The sequence below is a fragment of the Neofelis nebulosa genome, chromosome X (genome assembly GCF_028018385.1).
Source record: "Neofelis nebulosa isolate mNeoNeb1 chromosome X, mNeoNeb1.pri, whole genome shotgun sequence".
Classification (NCBI taxonomy): domain Eukaryota; kingdom Metazoa; phylum Chordata; class Mammalia; order Carnivora; family Felidae; genus Neofelis; species Neofelis nebulosa.
In genome coordinates, this window is record NC_080800.1 from 18,239,971 (window position 1) to 18,254,478 (window position 14,508).

At 39.6% G+C, this 14,508-nt stretch overlaps 1 protein-coding gene and 1 non-coding gene across 15 annotated transcripts in view; one reads left to right on the forward strand and one right to left on the reverse strand.

Moving 5' to 3' along the window:
* Nucleotides 1–14,508, forward strand: part of MBTPS2 (membrane bound transcription factor peptidase, site 2) — a 100,947-nt gene that overhangs the window by 81,119 nt on the left and 5,320 nt on the right. For all 14 annotated transcript variants that reach the window (XM_058713746.1, XM_058713745.1, XM_058713734.1 and 11 more), the window contains one exon: nucleotides 9,800–11,831. The gene's annotated coding sequence lies outside the window, so the exon portion shown is untranslated. The remainder of the gene's footprint in view (nucleotides 1–9,799; nucleotides 11,832–14,508) is intronic.
* On the reverse strand, nucleotides 7,844–7,950 carry LOC131503379 (U6 spliceosomal RNA). The gene has a single exon (XR_009257444.1). It is a non-coding gene; the product is annotated as a U6 spliceosomal RNA (small nuclear RNA).

Sequence of the window (14,508 nt, forward strand, 5' to 3'; positions counted from 1 at the left end):
CTTTGTATTTCATGACCCTGACATTTTTCGAAAAACTCAAGACAGTTATTTTGCAGATGGCCTTCACTTGCAGTTTGTCTCGTGTTCCTCATGGTTAGATTCAGAGCATGCATTTCGGGCTGGCATGCCCGTGAGGCCCGTGAGGTTGGTTCAGGCTGGTATCTGCCAGTGAGTAAAGTTACTGCTTTCACCTTTCTAATTAATAAATTTTGTTTAAAGAGATACCTTGATACTCAGTAAATATCCTGTTACTATCCAAACTTTCTCCTGCTGGTTTTAGGACTCACTAAGGATTTTTTTTTTTTAAGATTTTACCTTTAAGTAATCTCTACACCCAACCTGGGGCTCACACTCACAACCTCAAGATCAACAGTCATGTGCTCTACCCACTGAACCAGCCAGGCACCCCAGGACTCATTGCCTACATCAGTTATTATTATGACAATGGCCAAATGGCCAAATGGTGATTTTTATATTTCCATCATTCCTTTACATTTATTATCTGCCTTGCTATAGTAGGGAAGATTTTCTCCTCTTATTTATTTGCTTGGGTTTGTTGTTCATTCATTTAAATGTGTAGTCATAGATTCTTACTTTATTCAATAAATTATAACCCTTGGGGCACCTGGGTGCCTCAGTCGGTTAAGCATCCAACTATGGTTCAGTTCGTGGTCTCACGGCTCGGTTCATGGGTTTGAGCCCCGCATCAGACTCTGTACTGACAGTGCAGAGCCTGCCTGGGATTCTCTGTCTCTGCCCCTCCCCCACTCGCGCAAGAGATCTTTCTCTCTCTCTAAAAAATAAAACTTTAAAAAACACTAAAAAATAAATTATAACCCTTAGTGTTATTTACATTTATGCTCAAATTGTTCCAGAGTTTTTCAAAATGGCTTCTGTGACCTTTTAACATGTCCCCACCATGTCTTGAGCACTTCCTTACTTTTTGGCACAAGATGATCCAGGCTTATCCTGTATCTTCCTTGCTCCAGTCCTAAAATCAGCCATTTCTCCAAGGATCCCTAGTTCTTTTTAGTGGAGAATGTTATTTAGAAACCAAGATCTGGGTTCTGGGTATGTTTAATTTTGTTGGGATTTGATTACTTCTAGACCCTCTCAGCAGACAGAGCTGGGAAATAGATACATGTATGTACATATACATACGTATGCATATATAACACATGTGTATTGAATACATACATAACATTCATACATATCTATATCATTTCTATTTCTAGCTGTCTCTACGTATTAAAACTGATACTTCTGGTTCCAATCCAACACAGCAGTTCCATAATTGTAACTACCTTCTCCCAACAATGAAAATCTGGATCTCATCATTCACAATATATTGACTTATTCAGTTAATCCTAGAATGCATAGACAGTAGTTTCAGAATTGTGATCTCATGCCTATGCTAAAAAAGCTTTCTTACTAGAGTGCAATATTTGTTAAGAGTTCATTTTCCCTTTAGCCTTGAGAGCTTGTGGTCCAAATTCTGGGTATCAAAATTACTTTGATTAATACCTCCTTCCCCGATGTGACTATGTTATGCATTTGAAAAGTGCTTCTGTTTATTTGTTGTATTCAATTTTAAGATCCCCTAAATTGTTATTTTAAGCCACTAAATTCAGCAAAGGATAACCAGCAACCATGGCACCATATCATGAGACACTTGATGTCAGTTTGCCCCATTATCATTAACGAAAAGTTGGATCATTTGGTTAAGGTCTCATGTACCAAATCACTCCATTATAATTATTCAGTAATCTGTGGGGTGTCTTATCTTTTTTCTTTAGTAAGTCTTGATACATGAACTTAAGACCGCCATAACTACAATCGAGGGACTCTACTTCAGAGTTACATTTTTCTCTTTGGAAATGCCTTCCTTAATACCATAGGAATACAGAGAGAAAGCTAGCACCTATTGACTGATTACCCAGCAGGTGGACTCCACAGCTTGCAGAGAAGGTGGAAACCCAGCTGTGATGAAAACACTTAATTCTATTTGTAGTTCAACAGAGTCTGTGCTTGAAACAGAATGCTACAAACTGTAGGTTTTCCAACTTGTGATTCTGATCCCAAATCATGAGATTTGGAGAAAGAAAAGAAGCAAAAAGCAGTCTTTTTATTTTAGGCTTTTCATAAGGAGCTCAGATCGGAAGCCCACTGAGAAAGAAGTCTATTAAGGACACTGCTTATCACTTTCAGAGTAACACAGTTGTTTCCTAGTTAGGACAAAGGTCCCACCATGTAAAATTAGTCTGTTCATGTTGCTTTCTTGGTTAAGTCTTTTGATTTCTGCTTTTAAATATATCGTCTGATCATATACAAGCAATTAAATCACAGTCCTTTTATATTCCAAACTTACAAACATTCATGGCTAGGGACACCTGGGTGGCTCAGTTAAGCATCTGACTCTTGATTTCGGCTCAGGTCATGATCTCACGGTTTATGAGCCCTACATCGGGCTCTGCACTGATGGCATGGAGCCTGTTTGGGATTCTCTCTCTCTCTCTCTCTCTCTCTCTCTCTCTCTCTCTCTCTCTCTCTCTCTCTTTCTCTGCCCCTCCCCTGCTTGTGTATGCACTGTTTCTCTTTCTTTCAAAATAAATACACTTTTAAAAATTTAAAAAACACAAATGTTTACGGCTATATCTCTGGTGCCTAGGATGGCACTTAGTAGGGGTTGAGTGTGTGCATACACGCATAAGTGAATACATGGGGATTCTCATTCTTTTATTCATACCTTATAGATTTATAGCCTGCCCACTGTCCTGTTAGATGCCAGGAATTACTGTAGGCATTGAATCACAAAGGTTAATAAAATACAGCCCCTGCTTCAAGGGCTCACAGGCTAGACGGAAAGAAACCTAAACAGTGAATTATAAAACTTAGGAGGGGGCAGACACTGATAGAAATATGCACTGGGTTTGTTGTTGTATTTATAATGTATTTATTATAATACACTGTCCATGTATTCACAGTTTAGACGCATCGAAGTATTATTCATGGGGAAGTGCAAAAAAAGAAAAACCACAGCATCTCAGCAAGCAGCACAAAGAACATATCACAATTCTAGAAAAGACAGGTGGAAGACACCACAGTCTTGTATACATATTTATCAACGTCATCACCATCATCATCATTTTTTATTTTTTTTAACGTTTTATTTATTTTTGAGACAGAGAGAGACAGAGCATGAATGGGGGAGGGTCAGAGAGAGAGGGAGACACAGAATCTGAATCAGGCTCCAGGCTCTGAGCTGTCAGCCCAGAGCCCGATGTGGGTCTCAAACTCACGGACCTCGAGACCATGACCTGAGCCGAAGTCGGAAGCCCAACCGACTGAGCCACCCAGGTGCCCCCATCATCATCTTTTAAAAGGATTACTTGAATTAGCTGATGAGTACCTGGGGTAACCAGTGTTGCTAAACTGTTTCAGAGTAATGCACTTTTATAGGAACAGGGAAGAGAGGGGTGAGAAAAGGCCTCCTGCAGTTAACCTGAGTTAAAATTGTAAAATGCTTTTATGAGATTTTTCTTAGTGTAAATTGTAGTTTTAAAAATGAAGACAGTTGGAGAAGCACCTGGATGGCTCAGTTGGTTAAGTGACGGACTTCAGCTCAGGTCATGATCTCACGGTTCGTGGGTCCGAGTCCCGTGTTGGGGTCTGTGTTGATAGCTCAGAGCCTGGAGGCCGCTTCGGATTCTGTGTCTCCTCCTCTCTCTATCCCTCCCCTGCTCGTGCTCTGTCTCTCTCTCTCTCTCTTTGTCTCTCAAACAAATAAACATTTAAAAAATAAATAAATAAAATAAAAATAAACACAGTTGGAGGGCACCGGGGTGGCTCAGTCGGTTGAACATCCAACTCTTGTTTTCTGCTCAGGTCATAATCCCAGGGTCATGGGATCGAGCCTTGCATCGGGCTCCACATTGAGGTGGAGTGTGCTTAAGATTCTCTCTCTCTCTCTGCCCCTCTCCCCAACACACGCTCTCTCTCTCTCTCTCAAAATAAAAAAGAAAAAGAATAAAATTTAAAAATGAAGACAGAAAAAAAAATTAAGACCGGGTGCCTGGCTGGCTTGATCAGTGGAGCATACAACTCTTGATCTCAGGGTTATAAATTCATGACCCATGATGAGTGTAGAGATCCAAAAAAATAAAATAAAATAAAATAAAATAAAATAAAATAAAATAACCGCCCCCCAAAAAAGTTAAAAATGAAAGTCAAAAAAGAAAAGTATTTACAAATCATGCGTAGGTCCACCCATACATAATGGTAAACATCTTTGTTTATATGCTTATTTTTCTAGAACATATACATTTTAAAATACACAAAAATAGAACCAATCTGTATATTCTCTTTTGTGACCTGCTTTTTCTCACTTAACAATACTCTGTGAATATGTTTCTGCATCAACAAATATTCTCCTATGATTTCAAAGTTAAAGGAAGCACTATATGGAAAGAGAGAATGTTGGAATAAAATTGCCGACTAAGCTACAAAGTTAGATACAAATGCAACTATTAGTATTGTCATTTTTACCAGGGGAAATCATTTACAGTTCTGCTAGACAGAAAAAATCACGCACAGTCTAATCCATCTTTTCTACAAGTTAACATGTATATATGTAATTTCATGGAATCTGGGCCCTATCAATAGTAATTAGTAAGTTAAAGCTCCATTTCTCTAGATCTACACTATTCAACATGGTAGCCACTAGCCGTATGTGGCTGCTGTGCAACTGACAACCTGAGTTGGTTTTTTTTTTTTTTTATATCGTGCATGTGCCTCTCACCATAAATAATTGATTGATTTTTGTTCAAGTATAATTAACATACAGTGTTATATTAGTTATAGGTGTACAATATGATTCAACAGTTCTATACATTCTCAGTGCTCATCATGATAAGTGTACTCTTAGTCCCCTTTGGTTTTTAATTTTTTTAATGTTTATTTATTTTTGAGAGAGAGAGTGAGACAGAGTGTGAGAGGAGGAGGAAAGAGAGAGAGGGAGACACAGAATCTGAAGCAGGCTCCAGGTTCTGAGCTGTCAGCATACAGCCTGATGCAGGGCTTATATCACAACCGTGAGATCATGACCTGAGCCAAAGTTGGACACTTACCTGACTGAGCCACCCAGGTGTCCCATCTTAGTCCCCTTTATGTCATTCATCCCTCCACTCACCTCCCCTCTGGTACCATCAATTTCTTCTCTAGAGTTAACACTCTGGGGTTTTTTTTGTTTGTTGGTTTTGGTTTTGGTTAGTCCCTTTTTCTCTTTGTTCATTTGTTTTGTTTCTTAAATTTCACATATGAGTGAAATTATATGCTTTTTTCTGATTGACTTTTTTCACTTAGAATTATACCCTCTAGATAAATCCATGGTGTTACATATGGCAAGATATCATTCTTTTTTATGACTGAGTACTATTTCATTGTATATATGCCACATCCTTATCCGTTCATCAATTGCTTCCCTATCTTGGCTTCCCTATCTTGGTTGCTTCCCTATCTTGGCTATCGTAAATAATTCTGTAATAAATAAGAGTGCATATATCTTTTCAAATTAGTTTTTTCATTTTCTTTGGATAAATATTCAGTAATGGAATTACTGGATCATGTAGTAACTCCATCTTTAATTGTTTTTAATTTTTAATTTTATTTTTTTTAATTTTTGAGACAGAGAGCATGAGTGGGGAAGGGTCAGAGAGAGAGGGAGACACAGAATCTGAAGCAGGCTCAAAGCTCCAAGCTGTCAGCACAGAACCTGACATGGGGCTCAATCCCATGGACCATGCCATCATGACCTGAGCCGAAGTCGGATGCTTAACGAACTGAGCCACCCAGGTGCCCCTCTATTTTTAATTTTTTGAATAACCTCCATACTGTTTTAATTTTTTAAATTAAATTAAATTAAATTTTTAAGTTTTTATTTAAATTCTGGTTAGATAACATACAGTGTAATATTAGTTTTAGGTGTATAATATAGTGATTCAACATTTCCACACAACACTTGGTGCTCATGATGACAAGGCCACTCCTTAGTCCTCACCACTTATTTTGCCCATCCCCCACCACCTCCCCTCTGGTAACCATCAGTTTGTTCTCTATAGTTAAGAGTTGGTTTCTTGGTTTGCCTCTCTTTTTTTTTCCCCTTTCCTTGTTTGTTTCTTAAATTCCATATATGAGTGAAATCATATGGTATTTGTCTTTCTCTGACTGACATATTTCACTTAGAATTATATTCTCTCTCTAGCTCTATCCATGGTGTTGCAAATGGCAAGATTTCATTCTTTTTTTTTTTACAGATATTTTTTAAGTGTTTATTTATTGAGAGAGAGAGGGAGGGAGAGGGGAAGGGGCAGAGAGAGACCAAGCAGACTCCACACAGAGCACAGAGCATGACACGGAGCCCGATCCCACCACAACTGTAAGATCATGACCTGAGCCACAATCAAGAGTTCCACGCTAAACCGACTGAGCCATCCAGGTGCCCCTTCACTCTTTTTTATGGCTGAGTAATATTCCATTGAATATATATACCACATCTTCTCTCTCTCTCTCTTTTTTTTGCCCCCTCAGATCTAGGGTTAGGGTTAGGGTATGTGCCAGGGTGTGGGTCTGTGCCTGGTATCCTGTAGTACAGAGACCTCTCCAGAGGGTTAGGATTAGGGTTAGGGATTAGGGGTTAGGGGTTAGGGCTAGGGTTAGGGTGTATGCCTGGCATCCTATAGTTCAGGGACCTCTCCAGAGAATAAACCCCAAACTTCTGATGGAGTGAGAATAGACATGGAAGCCTTCTATCAAACTGAGACAAGGAAGGTTTTGGGGTTTTCAGAAATATTACCCATTCTTAAATGTTTGGGGTCTTCTCCAGAATAACTAGGCTGCTTTTCAGCTTTTCTTATCATGTGTTCAGGAAATGTTTTAAATTTTATTTTATTTTTTTATTTTTAATTTTTTAGAAATTAAATTTATTAATTTTAGCTTAATTTTAATTTTCAATTAATTAATTTTAAATTAATTAAATTTGGAAATTATTTATTTACTTTGAGACAGAAAGAGAGGCACAGAATCCCAAACAGGCTCTGCCCTGTCAACATAGAGCCCCATGCGGGGCTCGATCTCACAATCCAAGAGATCATGACCTGAGTGGAAATCAAGAGTTGGACACTTAACGAACTGAGCCACCCAGGTGCCCCTAAATTTTATTTTAAAATTGAAATAGTGTAAACTATTTTTCCATTCCGTTCCATTCTATTCTTTTTGGGGGGAGATCAAACCATTTTATTCAAAGGCTTCGGGGAAAAGTCAAAGTGGAGTAGAAGGTGATCTACGTTCTCCGCTCAGCAGGAATCTTGCGAACCTCACAGTCGCCAAAAGCCCATTCAATTCTATTCTTTTGGTAGGACGACATTTCCCTTAAACTGTTGCAACTCATAGATATCGCTGCACTGTACTTCCTGGCTTTAGTAGGTGAGTCATCTCCAGTATTACACATAAACACATTATCACTCTAGTTAGGATCAGAAGATTGAGTAAATTCAATAATTCAGTAACTTCCTATGTACTAATTTAACATGGAAAGGTGTTTACTTGAAACTTTTATACAGAATGTACCACTTACACGGATGCATTCGTGAATCATAATTGGTAACTACACTGAAATATTTATGCTTTAAACTATGATGGAATTAAACTATTTTTATTTTTTATTTTTTTTAATACTTATTTTTTTTTATTTATTTTTTATTTTTTAATATATGAAATTTACTGTCAAATTGGTTTCCATACAACACCCAGTGCTCATCCCAAAAGGTGCCCTCCTCAATACCCATCAAAAAATATGGAACGCTTCACGAATTTGCGTGTCATCCTTGCGCAGGGGCCATGCTAATCTTCTCTGTATCGTTCCAATTTTAGTATATGTGCTGCCGAAGCGAGCACTAAACTATTTTTAAAATAAGAAGTATGGACTAATTTTTAAGTTTAAAATGAAGGCATATCACTGAGGGAGAATTGAGTGGAGATGTAGATACTAGTAATGTGCTAGAAGAAGGAAAAAAGAAAGAGATTAGGGGCACGTGGGTGGCTCAGTCAGTAAAGCATCCAATTCTTGATTTTGGCTCAGGCCACCATCTCACGGTTCATCGGATCAAGCCCTGAGTCAGGCTTTGCGCTGATGGCATGGAGCCTGCTTGCGATCCTCTTTCTCCCACTCTCTCTGCTCTTCCCCCACTTGTGTTCTCTGTCTCTCTTTCTCTCTCTCAGAATAAATAAACTTTAAAAAGCACAAAGAAATTAGAAGACAGTATGTTTTAAGTGTCATGTAATTTGCTGCAGGAGAACAAAACAGAAAAGCTGTTTGTTGTTTTGTTGTGTAGAAACTGAATAAAGATAATAAAATGGACAATAATACGGGACATTTTTGGCAAATACAGAGCAAATTTGATGAGAATAGTCAAGAAAGAATCAATAAGATTAGTCGCCTGCATTCAAAATTGAACATTCAGTGAAAATTGTTTTAACAATGATAACAAGTTCTGAACTTGTAACTTTGGTCAGCTTGACAATGGTTTGGATTTTTGTGCATAAAAGAAAACCAGTTTTAAATTGCTCAGTTCTCTGAAACAGACTGTATGAAAAGCATCATGGATGCAGTTGTTAAAACTGTTCAACATATATGTGTAAATGCTTTGACTCATCACCAGTGGTTTTGGAACTGTTGAAAGAAGTAGACAATGATTTTAATGATCTTGTGTTTGTTGCCAGTGCTCGTTGGTTGAGCCACAGAGAGTTTTAAAACTTTTACTGTGCTGTTGACTGCAAGTCTAGATTTTCTTGAAACAAAAGGAATGCTTGCTAAATATTCATTAATAAAAAATGGCGATATGATTTACATGTTTTCCCATAGATATTACACTGCATATGAACAAGATAAATTTGAAGCTCCAAGGAAAGGAAAAGCTTATTTGGGATTTAACTAGACAGAAATAAGAATTTTTGTTAAAATTGACACTTTTCATGATTCAAGCCAATAATAATAATTTCCTACATTATTCTAACATGAATCAATATGCAGATTTTAATTATAATAGGGTTATGTAAATTGGCTATAAAAACTAAGAAAAATTTTGAAGAATGCTTATTTATATTGATAAATTCAGCATTGGTTTTCAAATAGCACAATACCCCTTTGAAACTAATACTGAGCTGACACAAATTAATGAATTTACTTAGCTTGGAAAGATGTAGTTTTGAAGTCAAAGAAGTAGCAGAAACCCAAAGACAGTGAGGTCGTGGCAGACACAGGAAAAAGTTTTGAAAGATGTAAAATAACAAAGAAAGATGAAGTAGTAAAAGAACCAGAAAAAGTGAACAAAGATTGCCGAATGTAGTGAAATCCCAGGCATGTTGGGGGAAAAAGAATACACATACATACGCATGTACATGCTTACACATACGTGTGTGTTTGTATACCATTCATCACCAATGTGAGGCTCTCCTCATCCTGAGCAACAGGTGGGAAGGACAGGCAGAGGAAAGGTTGATTGATCCAGGATTGATCCAGGGTTTCGAGTGTGCAGGGACAGAGGACTAGGACTTGAGGACTTGACGGTGAGAGGACCAACCACAGAGAATGGAAAGGAGGTGAGTGAGAGAGTGAGGAGGAGATAGGGTGGTCCAGGGACTCACATCCAAGGTCCTGATGTGATCAAAGAATGGGCACAGCACACATATTCTGAGTGGCCCATGACCTGTATGTGACGCTGCCTCCTCTCCTGCCCTGCTCCAGGTATCCACAATTACTGAAGCTGAGATCAAGGAACTGACACAGGGCATTGGCCAAAATCTTCCACCCAGAAGCCCAACTCCTCCCAGGATGAGGCAGGCTTTGAGCTGAGGTCATACAGGTGTCAAAGTTGGCAGTGAAGGTGAGCTAGGACCTGGAGGCCTGGTAGAGTGGCTGGATAGGGAATGGACCTATTGGGGATCTTGATGAAATCTGTGAGCAATGGGCTGAAAGTATCAAAAAGGAGACCTTCCTGTTTTCCTCACCCCTGCACTTGAAAAGGCAGACTGTTTCCCTTAAGTCAAGCCTGCCTGTTACCAAGAGATTCAAGCATGTCTTAGACACTGCTGTGTCATATATGCCTCAGGAGCATGGGGTTTTTGTCCTTCTTCTTTTTAACATTCTGTTTTCTGTGCAGTCACCATTTGATAACCTTATTTTGATAATAATTTTAACAGAAAAGTTGCAGAGTACAAGGAGCTCTTGTTTATCTTTACCCAGTTTCAACCATCATGGACACTTTATCCCATTTGCTTTATCGTCTCTCTCTTTCTCTGCATATATATATGTGTACACGTATCTATACATGCATATGTAATTTTTTTTCCAAACCAAGAGTTAGTCAGAGACATGATGCCCCTTTACCCAAAAGGCTTCAGGGTGTAATTCCTAAGAACAAGGACGTTCTGTTACGCAACCGCAGTGCACTGATCAAAGTCAGGAAATTGAACATTGCTACAAAGTTATTTCCACAGTCCTCGTTCCACTTTTGTCAATTGTTCCAATAATGTCTCCTATGGCTATTTTTCTTTCCTGCTCCAGGATCCAATCCAGAATCACACATTGCAATTTAGTTGTTATATATTCTTAGTTTCTTTTCATCTGGAACAGTTCAGTTCCTCAGCTTTTCTTTGTATTTCTTGACCTTGACATTTTTTGTAGAACATGGGCAATTCATTTTGTGGAAGGTCCCTTAGTTTGAGTTGGTCTGATGTTTCATCATGATTAGAGGAAGGTTGTGCAGTTTTGGCAAGAAGACCTCAGAAAGGATGTTGGGCCCTTCTCCGTATACCGCAGCAGGAGGCACATGAGGTCAGGTTGGCCCAGTCAACAATCTTACCTTTACTTTGTAACAACAGCAGAATGTTCTTTTAGCTTTACTCTTCTCATTTGGCAGGTATCTTGCATTGCAGTATGATTTTCTGTTTTGCACAGGCATAATAATGTGAAGTTTATATTTTTGATTAATTGCAAATAACCAAAATGCAATAAACTGGTGTTTTTTTTTTTTCTTTTTTTTTAAGGAAGCATGTTTAAAATAATATGTGTTGGGGCTCCTGGGTGACTCAGTCGGTTAAGCATCTGACTTCGGCTCAGGTCATGCTCTCACGGTCTATGAGTTCGAGCCCTGCGTTGGGCTCTGTGCTGACAGCTCAGAGCCTGGAGCCTGCTTCAGATTCTATGTCTCCCTCGCTCTCTGCCCCTCCCCTGCTCATGGTCTGTCTCTGTCTCTCAAGAGTGAATAAATGTTAAAATTTTTTTTAAAAATGTGTTAATGTTCACTTATGGGGTTTTAATGTCAACTGGTATACTTAGATTGAAACCAAATCTATTTCAGACAAAAACGAGAAAACTATATATTTGTAAATAATTTTAAGAATATGCAAGTTAAGACTAAAAAAAAACTTCCTGACACAATGAACATATTTGGAAAATAGTAACATCAATATATCCTTAGAGTGTCAAGACTTTTATGATTAACATGGTGATATGCCAGGCAATACATATAAAACCAGAAGAAACGTATGACTTAGTGGGGAGGAGTGAATTATCATCTACAATGCGCATCTTAAGAGTAACTGCTATATAACAATTTTAGGCAGATTCTCAGAGCCTGACAGAGGGGGGTCATGGGACTGGTTGTGCCAAGGGGAAGAAGCTGAAAATGGAGCCAAAGAAGATTTTAAAATCAGAGCTGTGTCAACATGCATAAATTCACTTGCTTTGAAGAAGCTGCAATGGGATTCAGGAACCGGTAAAAGAATATTTATTGTTTTGTCTTTGCATGACAAAATGTGATCTCTTTTTCTTCTACCCTTTCCTTAAAACAACAATTGTCTGCATGTAGAATGAGTATATTTTAAATGAACCACTCAGTGATTTTTATCTGCTCTCATTTCCAGTACTGAGCAGCAACATGATAGACTAGAAATTCTCCTGACTTTTCGGCACCTGGGTGGCTCAGTTGGTTAAGGGTCCGACTCTCGGTTTTGGCTCAGGTCATGATCTCACAGTTCAGGAGTTCAAGCCCCACATCAGGCTGTGTGCTGACAGTACAGAGGCTGCTTGGGATTCCTTCTCTCTCCCTCTCTCTCTGCCCTTCCCTGACTCTCTGTCAAACTAAATAAATAAACTCAAAAAAAAAAAAAAAAAGAAAAAAAAAGAAATTCTCTTTATTTTATAGTCAGACTGACCCACGTTCCAAACCTCACTCTGCCACAGACTGGCATGTGGCCTTGAGCAGGTCACATGGCCCCAGTGTCTATGTCTTTAAACGGGGAATAAATTTTGCTGGATTGGAAGGATTAGAAATGACATACTTTACAAATACTGTGGCCCATAGTGGACAGTATTCAATAGTGGAAGTTGGACATAAGAGCAATATAGTTTAAAGAAAAGAGCCCTGAACTGGAAACTGGGGTACCAGGATCCAGGTCCCTGGTCCCTGGTTCACTAACAAGCACCTGACCATGGCTGGTCATTCAAATTTACTGGATTGTAGTCCAAATAAGGAAGGAGTGTTGGTTGGAGAGAAACAGAGGTCAAGTACAAGAGCTGACTGCCACGCTGTGGGAACACGGCTGAGCAAGTGAGTGGGCTGTGGCTGACATTGATCTGAGCCTTGAATGATCACGTGTGGGCCTTTCCACTGGTCACAGGAGGTGTTTCAGGCAAGGACAAAGACCCAGGGGACCGGTAGGTAAAAGGGCAAAGCGTTGCCATGCGGCAAAATGGCAGCTCCACTCCAATCCCAGTGCAATCAGCTTCGGGGACTACCTCTGAGTGTTGAGCTGTATCAAATACATTTTAAGATAAATGGACCCTTTGTGGGCTTTGGAAATCTTTTAGCTCTGCTGTAAAAAAATGGCAACTGAAATGGGAGTTGCTCTGTAAGCGCCCATGTACTCACCATGTGGACTGGGGCAAAGGAAACTACCAGTTAGACATTAGTCTTAACTCATTAGTAATTTGTAATTAATCCTTCTATGGGGCTTTTTACACACTAGGCACTGATCTAAGTGCTGTACCTCCATTAATTCACTTAATCCTCAGGACAATTGTGTGAAAGAGGGATACTCCCTTCACAGATGAAGAAATAGACGCGGAGAGATGAGATCATTTGCCAAAGGTCACCGGCCAGCAAATGGAAGAATCAAGATTAGGATCCAGGCTGGCTGACAAAACCCCTGATTCTAATCATTCTATGAACTGTCTCTAGAGACTGAGGAAGGAATCATTCTTACAGAAAAATACACATTTAACTAGCACTGAGAGTTGAGAATTTAGCCACATCTTCAAGTACAGCTGTACTTAAATGCTGCATTCAGACAAAAAGCCAGGCGTTACTTTTGGACCCAACTACACTCCATTATTTTCTTTGGTAACACTTTTAATTATGTCATTATTTGGGCATAGGCGCTTAGGTAATGCATTGCAATAAATAAGTCTTCCCTCCCCCTAATGTGTCATTCTTTGCTGGAAGTGAGAGGAGAGGAGGAAATGGAGTGGGTTGGACAGCATTTCATGTAGGGGCTTTGTGTCAAGTGGAAGTTCTCTTAAAAGGCCTGGGGAGCCAGTGTGTTAAGCTTCTGCCTCTTGATATCTGCTCAGGTTGTGATCTTGTGGTTGTGGGATCCTCACGTCGGGCTCCATGCTGAGCATGGAACCAGCTTGGGATTCTCTCTCTTCCTCTCTCTGTCCCTCCCTTGCTCATGCGCACTCTCGCTCAAATTAAATAAGTAAACATTTTTGAAAAAGGCTGGCCTGGTGTATCTTCTCGGGTTGTGTGACAGAGACTCAGGTTGTCAGTTTTCCTTCTAAGTCAGACTTTGTCAAGCTGGGGGAATACTCTGGGGGTGTTCAGATACATCTCAGGGCACTGTGAGTCTGCAGGGGTAAACACAGCGGCTGCAGGGTAATAGCAGGAACTGACTCTCCATGTCTTTGTGTCCTGCCTGCTAGGTCTAAAAGGGTCAGCAGGGACAAAAATGAGGATTATGACTGTCTTGAGGAAAACCTGTTTTGTTATTTACTTGTCTTAAATAATTATCCAGAGTTCTATCAACAAACTTCTCAGGGCTTCTGAATAGGCTGTGGACTGCCTGGCACTCTGGGGGGGTGGGACTTTGGGTCAAACGATGAGGAACAGAGTGGGGAAATCGCACGGGCTGCCTGTCATCCTCATCTCCCTCCCCAACCTCTGAACCCAGAGAACCTGCTCTTTGCTTGGGGTCCTTTGGGGTGTCAAGCATAATGTTCTAGTCCTCAGTTTATTTCAAAGACACAGATATTGAAGGCCTACTGTGTGCCAGGCAACATGCCAAACACTGGTGAAAAGAGGTGTCCTGAAGGAGCATGGTGCTGAGAGTAAGGTGTGCCTTAATAATGATATCAACATCTTCATCACCGTCTCTACCTACCATTTACTGAAT